Source organism: Cyprinus carpio, chromosome A4, assembly GCF_018340385.1.
Source record: "Cyprinus carpio isolate SPL01 chromosome A4, ASM1834038v1, whole genome shotgun sequence".
In the NCBI taxonomy this organism is placed as follows: Eukaryota; Metazoa; Chordata; class Actinopteri; order Cypriniformes; family Cyprinidae; genus Cyprinus; species Cyprinus carpio.
In genome coordinates, this window is record NC_056575.1 from 21,787,186 (window position 1) to 21,800,515 (window position 13,330).

The following is a 13,330-nucleotide window of genomic DNA, read 5'->3' on the forward strand; positions in this document are numbered from 1 at the left end:
CTTTAATGAGTTTTTACATCAGAAACACATTAATAATTCCGGATCAAACTCTCAGTACAGCTACAGAAGCTCGTGTTCTCTGTTTAAATCTTTATTTTCTCCTTTAGTATTTATTTGGACAGAAAAGAATCCGAACCTCAACTACAAGCAGCTTCATCTCTAGAGCTCGAGATCAGTTTAATCCTGAAGATGAACTCGACACACGACAGAGAAAAACTACGAGAATATGAACTAGAGCAGAAGCCGAGAATGAACCTACCTTAATGTAACGGTTGTTAAATTTTTTATAAGTCTTCAAAACTTTCGCATTTTCCTGTCGAGTTTACTCTCGTGCGCGGAAACCTCTTCTTCTCCTGTGAGCTGAGCTGCAGCTGCAGCAACGTTAAAAGCGCACTGCTGCCCTCCTCAATCCGTTTGAAGAACTCCGCTTAGTGGCTGATCTCCTCAGATCAAGTCCAGTTCGGTGTAAAAGTTAATAACAGCTTGTTGTTGTTGATAGTGCAGCGCTTAGAATCAGTGTTAAAGTGAGTGACGGGTTCTGTGACGGAGGCAGCAATGTTGAGGTGCTTCATGAGCCTCAGAAACACTATCATGATGTTCATTCTCTTAAAGCTGTACAGATGTATTCTGTCTGCTGTGAGATGTGATATATTTATGATATGATATGATATTATAGATGTAATTAACACAGTGGAGATTAATTAATTTACACAATGTATATAGCATTTCTTATTTATTGTTTTTGGTCCTACTGCTTTGCAACTTATCCTTATTTCATCACTGACTGTTTATCTTCAGTGAGCTTGAGTTTATTTTTTCTGTCTCTTTTTAGGCTTGTATAGTTTGATATTGACATTGGTGACAAGTATTTTGAAAATTCTATTGTATCAAAGATTTTAATATAAAAACCTTTTTAAAAGAAAAAAATATATCGTGATATGTATAGTTATCATGATATAAAATTAATCATATTGTGATATTTTGGTCGGATCGCCCATCCCTAATAAACATGATGACCCATAGAATTTATTTTGTGAGTTTGAATGTATTTTTAGTCCAGTGCCTCTATATAAGATTAGTATTGAGCAAGTTCAGAGGCTGTCATACGTGGATCAACTTACTTTGAAAATCAAAATCTGGATTTTGATTTTTAATGTAAAGATGCTATGTGAAAGTTTCTCTTGCCACTTTCTCGGTAAAGAAAGCACATTTTTACTCAAACCAATCAAAATGGATTTATAGTGTTTTGGAACCAAACTCTTCATATATAGCCCCCGCTCCAAACCTTGTGCCCGGATAGAAAGATGGATACTCTGACTACAGACATACAACTTCAAGGTCATGCAGTTACCTGGCAGGTAGAAGATTGCAGACTCGCTGTCAAGACTGGGAAAAGAACTATCAAAAACTGTGAGGCATGTACACAATTCAGAAGAATATGTCAGGTTTATTGCAGTGAGTGCTTTGAGCACCAGAGAGGTAGAGGAAGCCTCTGAGAGTGACCCAGAGTTGAAAGAAGTATGCTCTGCAATTAACAGTGGGCCCTTTGAGAACTGTAACGAGCTGTGCTGCATTGGCCAGTTGGTCCTCCGTGGAACACACACAGTGGTACCAAAAGCATTACAACCCAGAGCGTTGGCTCTAGTACACGAATGACACTTAGGAACCGTGGGCACTATACTGCATCTCCGGTCCAAAGTGTGGTGGCCAGGTATAAATAGAACACAGAGAAGTACTGCAAGTCTTGTCATGAATCTAGAATATAAGAAAGTTTGCTTTTTTAATTAAATTACAAAAAATAAAAACCTTTTCCATGATATTAAAATTTTTTGAGATGCACCAGTATACAATATTAAATTAAGGCTTTTAGAGTAGACCAGGAATCCTCAAATCTGGCCCACGAGATCCACTTTCCTGCAGAGTTTAGCTCTAACCTCTTATCAAACAAAACTGAGAATGAAAATCAATGTCTTCAGGATCATTAGAAAATCATAGGTAGGAGAGTTTGATCAGGGTTGGAGCTAAACTGCAGTGCACTGGCCCTCCAGGGCAAGATTTGAGGAACCCTGGAGTAGGCCATTGTGAACTAGGTATCACTTGGGAAACGCTGTTCTATTCAATATATTTGTATAAGATCTGCCACTGGTGTGACTGTTCCTGTAATTGCTGCTTGCAGTTATGTTTTCTATTGTTTCTATTTACAGACAGTGATTGATATTGATTCCAGATATGTTGTGAATTACCAGCAAAAGGGACAGATGTCATATTGCCCTCAGCCTGAGCTGTGAGAGAGAGAAAGAGAGAATTACTCACATCAGCAAAGCAAAGAGGAAGAGAGGTTCAAGTCAAACCATCACACTTGTAAATATACAGTCACAGTGAATGAAATGTTACCTTGCTTGTGTTCATTCTCCAGCTGATCAGCCAGATCATTCTGCTTCATCTTTCTCAGGATGTCCACCATGATCTTCACAGCTTCTTCTGGTCCAAAACATGCCACCATCTTTTCCACTGTGTCGAATGTATCTACCATTTCCATTTCAGACTTTGATATACACTTATGATAGCTCCTTCAGTGAATCCACGAGCAGCTCTTTAACAGACATCATCATCCTTCAACTCAAAGCTGCAGCACAAAAAGATAAAGATCTGAATTACTTTCACTCTAAACATGTGGACCTAAGCGCTCAAATGTTATTTGTATTATGAAGCTGTGAATGGAGATTCTGATATGAATCATCAGAAAGTTGTTTAAGCAAATCTGCAATAATTGCTTTAAGGTTTGTTACAAAAAAAAAAAAAAAAATGTACACAACGTTTCAATGTTGTCTGAGACTGTAAGTGTAGAATCAATACAGTTCATGACATTTTAAATCTATATATCTCAGTATTTCATTAAGTATTATTATGTACTAACCATGAAATGAATAATGATGTAGATGTTTCTTGTTTCTCCTTAAACTTAAACGTGTTAAACCAGAACAATTTAAGATAACTAATTAAATCAGTTTTTCAGACTTGAGATGAGAGTAAAACCATGTGGAGAATCACTGTCTGACACAACAAAGTGAAAGTGACGTGACATACAGTATACCCATACTCAGAATTCATGCTCTGCATTTAACCCATCCTGCACACACACACAGCAGTGAACACACACACACCCCCGGAGCAGTGGGCAGCCATTTATGCTGCGGCGCCCAGGGAGCAGTTGGGGGTTTGGTGCCTTGCTCAAGGGCACCTCAGTCGTGGTATTGCCAAACCCACAACCTTAGGGTTAGGAGTCAAACTCTCTAACCATTAGGCCACGACTTCCCCACATAATAATTGACAAATTACAGAAAAAAAAGAGACAAACAACACTGAAAATAAATAAACAGAGTAGGGGTGCACAAATCATGATTTTCTCATTGCTGTTTCTGCTATTTCAAAAACAAATGGGCCGATTCCAATACCGTTTTATAATTTTAAGTCCATTTTAAGCAAATTTATTTGTCGTTTAGGTAACACTTTAAAGGGGCCATTGGATACCCACTTTCCACAAGTAGATATGATTCTTTATGGTCTTAATGAGAAGTCTATAACATACTTTGGTTAAAATTTCTCAATGGTAGTGTAAAAACACTCCTTTTACCTTGTCAAAATCAGCTCTGCAGAATTCAACCCGTTTTTTGCATGTTGCTTTAAATACTTATGAGCTCTGCTGACCCCACCCCTCTCTTCTGTGGGGTGACAAACCGTGCTCTGAGAGACTGTTTAGCCACATTAAGTCGTGAAACTTGCTAACTAGCAGGTTGTTAGGAACAGCGGTTGCAAAGATTCATAAAAAACCCTTATACTCACTTCTGCTGTAAGTGAGGCTCGATCACGGACCGTGCTCTGAGAGGCTGTTTAGCCACATTTAGTCGTGAAACTTGCCAGGTAGCACGTTGTTAGGAACAGCGATTGCAAAGATTCATAAAAAACCCTTATGCTCACTTCTGCTGTAAGTGAGGCTGGATCACAAATGATTTGCGTGAACATAAACACATTCAAGTAGATTGGGGTGCATTCCCTTCACAAATAAAAGTAATCTACTGCATCTTCAGCGGCTTAGATGTCGGGAGTAAATGATGACTGCTATGTTCATTATTACATCCAACAACAGAACACCTCAATCGCTATGGAGCCATTCTTGTATACATATGCTCCGGCAGTGAAACAATGGCATTGGGAGTGTTACAGCTTACTCAGGGCAGGTCTAAGGCAAGACGGCCGTGTCAATCATCAATTGTGGGAGCGACCTTCATCCGTGTGACGTCACACAGACAAGAAGCTGAGAACGGCCTGATTTAAAAAAGGGAATATTATATTTATGGATTAAATGAAAACCACTGGGTGGATTTTTATCATTATAGGGTAGATGTGTACACACACTGCCAACACACATTTATGTTCAAACAACATGTAAAAGTAAATTTAGCATCCAATGCATCCCACAGCAAAACAACAACATAACATCAATAACCGGCAACTGTATGCAAATGAGGGACTAATGACATAATGAGCAGGACACAGGTGAACATAATGAACTAATCAAGGGATCTAAGGAAAACTAAGGTGACAAGGGACTGAAACAAGGCAGGAAACAGAAAAACATAGAAACCAGGGTTTAAACTGTGACAACTAGCATATTACCTTATTCTGCATGACCATATTTTAGGCTACATCCACACGAAGCCAGAGCTTTCCCTATCCCATCTTTTTTTTCTCCTCATCTCAAGAAACATCTGGGTCCATACGAAACCACGAAACCGACACAAAACAATGTAGTATATATGCCAGACCAGCATTTGGCGATGTAATTAGGGATGGGCATATCGATCCTAAGTATCGATATATCGATACTGATGGGAGTAGCGAAAGGGTCAATACTCAAACAAAAAATATAGATACTAAGGTGTTTTAATTACCAGTGATTTTGTTTATTAAAAAAACAATAATAATGCGTATAAATGCATTGAACTTGACGAATAACCTTGGTTCGCAAGTAATTGTGTAGGATAGAACTATTTTCCTGCTCATATGAACACACGCAAATGTTGCAAGAAAGAACCAATCAATCACAGAGAGCGTTCACTCACTTCTGCCAGTGCATTCAAACTGTGCTGCATTTCCCAAAAGTATCATAAGAAAGCATTAAAGCTTTTGGGAACGGCAGCCCTGAACAATGCTTATCAGAGGACAAAAAAAAACATATGTTTGAGTTATTTCACAAACAAATTTAAATCGTAGCCTACATATTTTGTGCAATTACATTTATTTAAATTGAACGTTGAAAGATAATAGAGATTATGTTCTATTCTGTAATGTTAATAGAAATCACACACTGTCAGAACAAAAAGGTTGCATTTTATGCATGCAACAGCCTGTCACTGGCAGTCCCTTATGATAATGAACCAAGTGACCATAGTTCAACTATAGTATTTGTAGATTTGAATCATGTGTAAACAAAAAACACATTTGAACCATATGTAAAAAAAAATATATATAACCTAATAAATTACAGTTAAGGCATATTGAATTTTAAAATGTGTTTTAAACAAAGTTAAGTGATTATCATTACCCATTTCACTCTTAGTAATTTAATAATTTTCCTTATTTAAAAGTTTAGTTCAGAAGTATCGTATCGGTATCAATATCGACGATACTGCCTATAAAAATATTGGTATCGTATCGACAACAAAATAAGTGGTATCACCCATCCCTGTAATTCTGCCACAGAGATACACTACAAATGGAGAAGACGACTTGGAATATGTGCATAAACAACAAACAAACAAACATGGAACAATACATTTATTAATCTGTGTTAATGTTAGTTAATAAAAAGACAATTGTTCAGTGTTTGGTCATGTTTTTGTAGCTCTTACATGACGTAGAGGTGTCTGACTAGGAGCGAGACGTGGACTGATGATGTCGTCGTTTCAGAAAATATACGGATTTGCTGTCCACACGAAAATGCAAGGGTGGCGTTTTCAGATTTATCCACTCTAGGACCCCGGTTTAAAAAAATATCGGTTTCACTCTCCAAAATGCTGGATACGTCTAAACCAGGGATAGGCAACTCTGGTCCTGGAGGGCCACTATCCTGCAGAGAGCTTTGCTTCAGCCCTCATAAAATTAGGGTTGGAGCTAAACTCTGCAGGACAGTGGCCCTCCAGGACCGAAGTTGCCTATCCCTGGTCTAGACAAAACATCTGTATTCTCTTAAGACCCGAGTGTCACGGAGACGAACCCCGTGATTCCCTCTGCTGGCCAGCCTGAATACTGACACACACGCATCCACTCATTCATCTACACTGACTACACTACATTTCCCACAAGCCCTGTCCTTGGACTCTGATCACCGTCACAGGTGCTCATCATCAGGACTTGTATATAAGCTGGACTATCACTACAGCTCAACGCGAAGTCTTGATTTGCTGTGTCTGTCGTTTCTGAGCGTTATTACCCGTGTTTGATTTCCTGTTGCCGATCCTGTTTGATATCCTTTCCGTACCTTTGCTGGCTACCTACCGACCCTTGCTTGTTACTGGATTTTGATTCTCTGTTCTTCCTACGTTGTTGATATTGCTGGTATTGACCAATGCCTGTACGACTACGTGTCTCTGCAATAAAGCCTGCATATGGATCCCATATCGAGTTCTGGTTCATTACACCGAGAAAAAAGTTTTAGGAAAAATTTATTTTTTTCCATGTCTTTACATTGTTTAGAGCATTAAAAATGATGTAAAAATATATTTCATTCATGAGTTATGCTATGTCCTCGGTAGAGGACATCAGGACTCAATTTCGCATAGGCAAAAACAATCGATTAATTAAAAATCAAATTCAAAAATTTTTTTTTTTTTTTAGATGATTCTCAACTATGTAAACACGATGATTCAATATACCATTTTCTTTCTGCATAATGTGTGTAAAATGACCATAAACTGATTTTCTCATTATATACAATGTATCTATAAACTAAATCTAATTTGCATATTAATGTGTTTTTGGGGCAACATTTAATGAAAAAAAAAATAAGTGTAATGAAAGTAATAACTTACAAGATTTTCATAAATAATATATAATATTTCATAGAATATTGAAATATAGTTTCTTTCCCTGTTCATTTTTTATGTCTCCCAAAATGCTTAATGCTTCAGATGAGAAGGACCAAAAAACAAGTTTTTTATTCAGTACGAACACACATGGAAAATCCAATGTCTGGAACAGAAGTAACATTACCCTTCCTGGATTCAAACCCACAACCTTAAAGGTTCAGAAACAGCAGCTTAGCCAAGTGTACCACTCAGTCAATACACATGGAACTGACTGCAGAGGAGAGGTTAAGGTGTGAGAATGAGGTCAAAAGTCAAAATAGAGGTTCAGATGTGAATGAAGACAAACACATTTCTGATTCAATATAAAAAGACAATGAAAATTCAACGTCTGGAACAGAAGCAACATTAACCACCCAGGATTCAAACCCTTGACCTCAGAGGCTCCAAACCAGTGACTTAGCAGAGTGCGCCACTCAGTCAAAGCACATCTGGCATGCTGCAGAAGAGATGTTAAGGTGTGAGAATGAGGTCAAAGGTTGAAATTGAACAGAGGTTCAGATGAAAATATACAAACACATTTCTGCTTCAAAAAGAACACAGTGAAAATCTAAAGTCTGGAAAAGAAACTACATTAACCACCCTGGATTCAGACCCATGACCTCAGAGATTCAGAGCCAGTGGCTTAGCAGAATGCACCACAAGAGAGAATTTAAGGTATGAGAATGATCTCACAAGTTAGAAATTGAACAGAACTTCAGATGAGAATGAACAAAACGTTAGTTAGTTATTTTGCATTTTAAGCAGCGCAATATGCAAAGTTAAAATACCTGTAAAATTTGACTAAAACTCCTTAAAAAAAAAAAAAACATACCCAAAGTAAATTGCATTTTGTTTCTAAAGCATTTGGATTATATGCATGTTTTTGATCTCCTTTGAAAGGTGACACTTTAATTTTTGGGGTTTCATGAAGTTAACCCTTAAAGCATTGAGTACTGCTGGCGGAACACTGGAGCTGTATCAGGTTAATGGTAATGCAGTTTGATTAACTTGAAGAGTCATATTAAATATATAGGCATGCTCAAACTCCAAGAGTTATTTTTTTGGGAGTTTCAAATTTGTTCATTTTTGCAATAAATAAATTTGCAAAATGTCAATTGATTTTGTAAACATGCAATGCCACCTATAGTTTGACATGTAGTCTTTCATGACATGCTCTTGATCTCTACCTCATCTTGTGCTGCCATGTTAAATTTAGAAGATATTGGAACTGTCTTAAATAGTGTACAAGTGGTTTTACAAGCCTGACAAAGTTCCTGTCTTTTCCCCAAGAAGTCAAGACACATGAACTCTCTTGAAAGTTAAACAATTTTGCCATAGTGTATAGACTTCTGGTAGCTTTTCTTTTAACTGAAAGACATCTATAACCATTTCTAGTAGCAGTTTAATGAATGCAAACAAGAGTGAAGCATTGAAATGAGGTTTCTTTATGCACAGTAGTCAGAAATGGAACACGTCCCAATAGTCAAAGACTGGAAAACTGAATGCATACATAACATCTTGTAGCTTCAATATTTACAGAAAGTACTTAAAACAGTGAGTGAAAAAAAAAGCTACTTAAATGCTCACTGGGCTGAAATTTAAACAAAGAACAGCTGTTGCCATTTAAAAACATAATACATTACTTATTTGGGGTATCTGGGGAAGTTGGCCTGTTTGCTTTCGGCTGACTGTCCATAGGAGACTCAGCCATAAAGGTCTAGTTCGGCTAGGTCATTTGGAGAAGCAGATTGTGCAGATGGTGAGAAGTGTATGAGAGGAGTGCTTGGTTGCGGGGTGTCTGGATGTGATTGTTCCAGATATGCCAGGTGGGTGATGTAGTGGTTGTGTATGTTCATTTTCATTGTGGGGAGGTCTAAAAGGGAGTCCATTATGGTGTCTGTCATGGCGGTTTTTGAAATTTGAATTGTGGATCTGAGAATGTTGTTTTCGATGTTGACTGTTTTGATGTCATGTTGTTGTTCTTATTTTAAGTTTTGCATGTGTGTGTAGTGTAATGGTGTCAGATTTGTAAAATGTGTCGCATTTGTCACAGAGGACTCCGGTGCAGGATAGTGCCATGTGATTTAGTTTGTGCTTTAGTGGACAAAGGTAAATGATGGCCGACTTTGGCGCCAATGATGTTGACTGTTACGGGTTCAGATGTGGTTGGCTGAAGTGGATATGTGGGGTCAGTGCATGTTGTGGCTGAAAATGTGGTGTCTTGTGGTTGACAGGATTTTTGTACCTCTGAAGACACGTAGTTACACATTGGTGATGTAGAACCAAGAGTCCAGCTGGAGGTTGTGTTGTACTCCCCAGACTGTAAGCTCCATGATTCCAGTGGTGTCCGCTATGGTGTAGATGGCTTTTTCCAGGAAAAGATCCTGGCGAAAAGCATGACCTTCACTTACCATCTGGATTATTTTGACGGTGATATTAACCTGCAGAACATGAACAATATGAATTAGTGTCTCATGGTATATTTTTAGTTGCATTACTTTCATAGCCCGCTTTATATATTCTAGTAACTTTGCAACAAGGTGTCAGCCAACTCTTAGAGGAGGAGACTTGATCAGGGTTAAAGTAACAAGTTGACTTGTAAAAGTTGTAGTATGTTAGCTGAAGGAGCACCATAAACTTAAGATATTGGGTCAACGGTTTAATACAGCTACTAGTACCTGATATTTAATTATGAATTCAGTTCCTGGATCTGCAGAATGTGCAGAGGTGTAAAGAGCATAGTAAACCTGCTTGTTAACCAAGCTACCAGCATTTTCTTGAAGTGTTTAATATAGATTGAATGTTTGATAAAACTAATGTTTTAAAATTCTCCCCTCTCCCCACCACTAGTACTCACTCTGTGGTATTCCATGTCCATTTCCAGAATTTGGCTTATTGTTTGGTCTTGAACTGTTGCCATTATGGTGGGGTTGTAGGGGTAATCTACTGCACTCAAGCAACACCATTTGGACTGGTGTGTGAACATTATGTCCATTTCACCTTCTCTTCTTGATGGCTGGACAACCACGTTATTAAGCTGGACAGGGCATCTAAAACATGCCAAAAAAAAAAAAAAGAAATAAGACCTTAGAAAAACAAATTTTGGTTTTGATACATGCATTGTTTTGGAAGATGTTGCTTGCCGACTAGAAATTGTAACATGTAACAGCATTTCAGTTTTTCAACTTCAAAGTGTCATTCTAAATCTGTACAGTATGGTATCACAATTGTAAAATTCCCTGGACAGTACCTTTTTCTTGTACAGATTCAAAGTATTAAAAGAGAGAGAAAAAAAACACAACAACAACAACAAAAAAAAAACCGGCACATACATACACAAGTATTTGTAAGAATGAAACTAAAGTTTACTGGTCTCTCAAGATTGAGAAACTTTGAAGGAGTTTTGCAACAACGCCACAAAGTGTGTAAACGTATGGTGTTCAAGGTGGAGCTCCATTCTAAGTATTGTCCTTTCACCCCATGTCTTAAAGGTGTGATGTTGTGAACATAGCCGGTGGCTGACTGGTTGAGATTGGCGTTTGAAGTACTTGCCATATCTATATAAAATTTAAGATGGGACATAGAATTATTACAAATAGAGCTTAAGAAACTGACAACATATTTTACACATAAATAAATTCTTATCGTTTTCTTATCTTCAGCAAACTTCACTATTGTTGATACACAGTGTGCTCAAATTTGAACCACATAAAATAGCTTTTTTGTAATTGTGCAGCTTAATTGAGTAATGAGGAAATTGTTAATGAGCTCGTTAGTTTATTGTGTTCACATGATAATGACAGGTTCACATGATATGGACAACATTCCGTATGTTATTATTAACTTGTTTGTATACTTTTATATATCATTTTCGAAACAGTGACTGACAAATAATGCTGTTTTTTTAATTATTTAATCTTCTTTAATCTTAATCTTTTGTGTACATTGTTCAGTTGGTTAGTAGTTCATGAACATTAGCATAATAATAAAGCAAAATAATGCAAAACCTTTCCAAGAACATGAAATTGACTCTGAAACAAAATATATTTTATAATAAGAAATATATTTAAATAGTTTGCTTTATATATGATTTTCATGGTTTTAATATATTCTGAGAATATAAGCACATACCTACATCAGTGAAGTGAAACGTGTTTGGTGGTGTTTGTGTATTGATTATTTCTTATTTGTTTTGATTGGGGATATTTTGCTGAAATATTTTAAAAACATATTTTGTTTGTTGTTTGTAATGACCATGTGGTCAAAATGGCTACTCCTTTGAAGTGTTTTTTCATTGTACTCATTAGATACAGTTTTCTCATTATGCTAGTGTATTGTTTGATATGTAATGTAATGTAATGTAATGTAATTCTAGAGCTTATTGAAAGGTAATTTAATGTTCAATGTTAGGGATTTTTTGTGTGTGTTTTTGGTAAAGTAATGCACAAGAATTTACCAATTCTGATTCAGATTGTTTGCATATTCTATAAACCAAGTAATTTATTGTTAGTACTCTCCACTATGTTTTCTTGAAAATTGTCTTGTTAATTGATAAAAAGTTTATTAAATAGTTTATATTTAGATGTAAAAAGTGTTTGTGTGTGTGTTTTTAATTAGTGAAATGTTTAATTTGAATATATTGGTTATGTATACTAAACAATACTTTCTTCTTTTATGTGTGCTGGTAAATTGAAAAGAGTTTGAGTTGAGGTAACATTTATAATTCTTGTATATGTAAAAAAAAATGTATTTGAATAATTTTTAAATGTATGAAATTAGGTTCATAAAATGCATAACTTATCACTCTCTTCTTTTTTGCATATCATCTTTATTTATATAGCGCTTTAAACAAAAAAGATTGCGTCAAAGCAACTGAACAACATTAATTAGGAAACCAGTGTGTCAATAATGCAAAATGACACTTAAAGGCAGTTCATCATTGAATTCAGTGATGTCATCATGCAGCTAAGTTCAGTTTAAATGGTATCTGTGCAATAATTTGCAATCAAGTCAACGATATCACTGTAAATGAAGTGTCCCCAACTAACCAAGCCAGAGGCGACAGCGGCAAGGAACCAAAACTCCATCAGTGAGAGAATGGAGAAAAAAAACCTTGGGAGAAACCAGGCTCAGTTGGGGAGCCAGTTCTCCTCTGACCAGACGAAACCAGCAGTTCAATTCCAGGCTGCAGCAAAGTCAGATTGTGCAGAAGAATCATCTGTTTCCCTGTGGTCTTGTCCCGGTGGTCGTCTGAGACAAGGTCTTTACAGGGCATCTGTCTCTGGGGCTCTAGTCCTGGTCTCCGCTGTCTTTCAGGGCTCTAGAGGTCCTTTCTAGGTGCAAATCCACCATCTGGGCTGGATTCATACTGGATCCGGGTGACTGCAGTGACCCTCTGACTTGGATACAGACTGGATCTGGTGGCTACGGTGACCTCGGAATAAGAGAGAAACAGACTAATATGAGCGTAGATGCCATTCTTCTAACGATGTAGCAAGTACATCGGGTGTTTATGGGAAGTGTTCCCGGTTCCGGTTTACCTAATTAATGCAGCCTAAAAATCTCTTTAACGGATTTGGATATTAGAAGTGTATTAGTATGTTATGTGTAAGCCAGGTTAAAGAGATGGGTCTTTAATCTAGATTTAAACTGCAAGAGTGTGTCTGCCTCCCGAACAATGTTAGGTAGGTTATTCCAGAGTTTGGGCGCTAAATAGGAGAAGGATCTGCCGCCCGTAGGTATTATCAAATTTTACCAGTGAACCATCACATATAGCTTGGGGAATATCACCGGCTGGTGCAGGAGCTGCGGCTGGACGACGGCAGGTTCCAGCGATATTTCAGGCTGGATAGGGACCAGTTTGACAACCTGCTGTCAAAAGTGGGGCCGTGAATTGCGAGGTAGGACACCAGTTATCGGCGCGCAATTGAGCCGGCTGAGTGCCTCGCAATTTGTCTATGGTGAGTTCATGATTTATTTTTTTCTTTGAGTTTACATTTTGTTTTGTAATTTATATGGGTTGGAAATTTGTTTCATAGGTTGTTACATGGCTATTTATCAGTTTGTAATATAGTCTAATACTGTATTTTTTGCAGTTCTGGACGAGGTATTAAGATCCTTTACTTAATGTATAAAGCACTAATACCACGCTGTAAAAAATTCTCTGATACAAGTATATACAATACAAGTCCTGCATTGAAAAT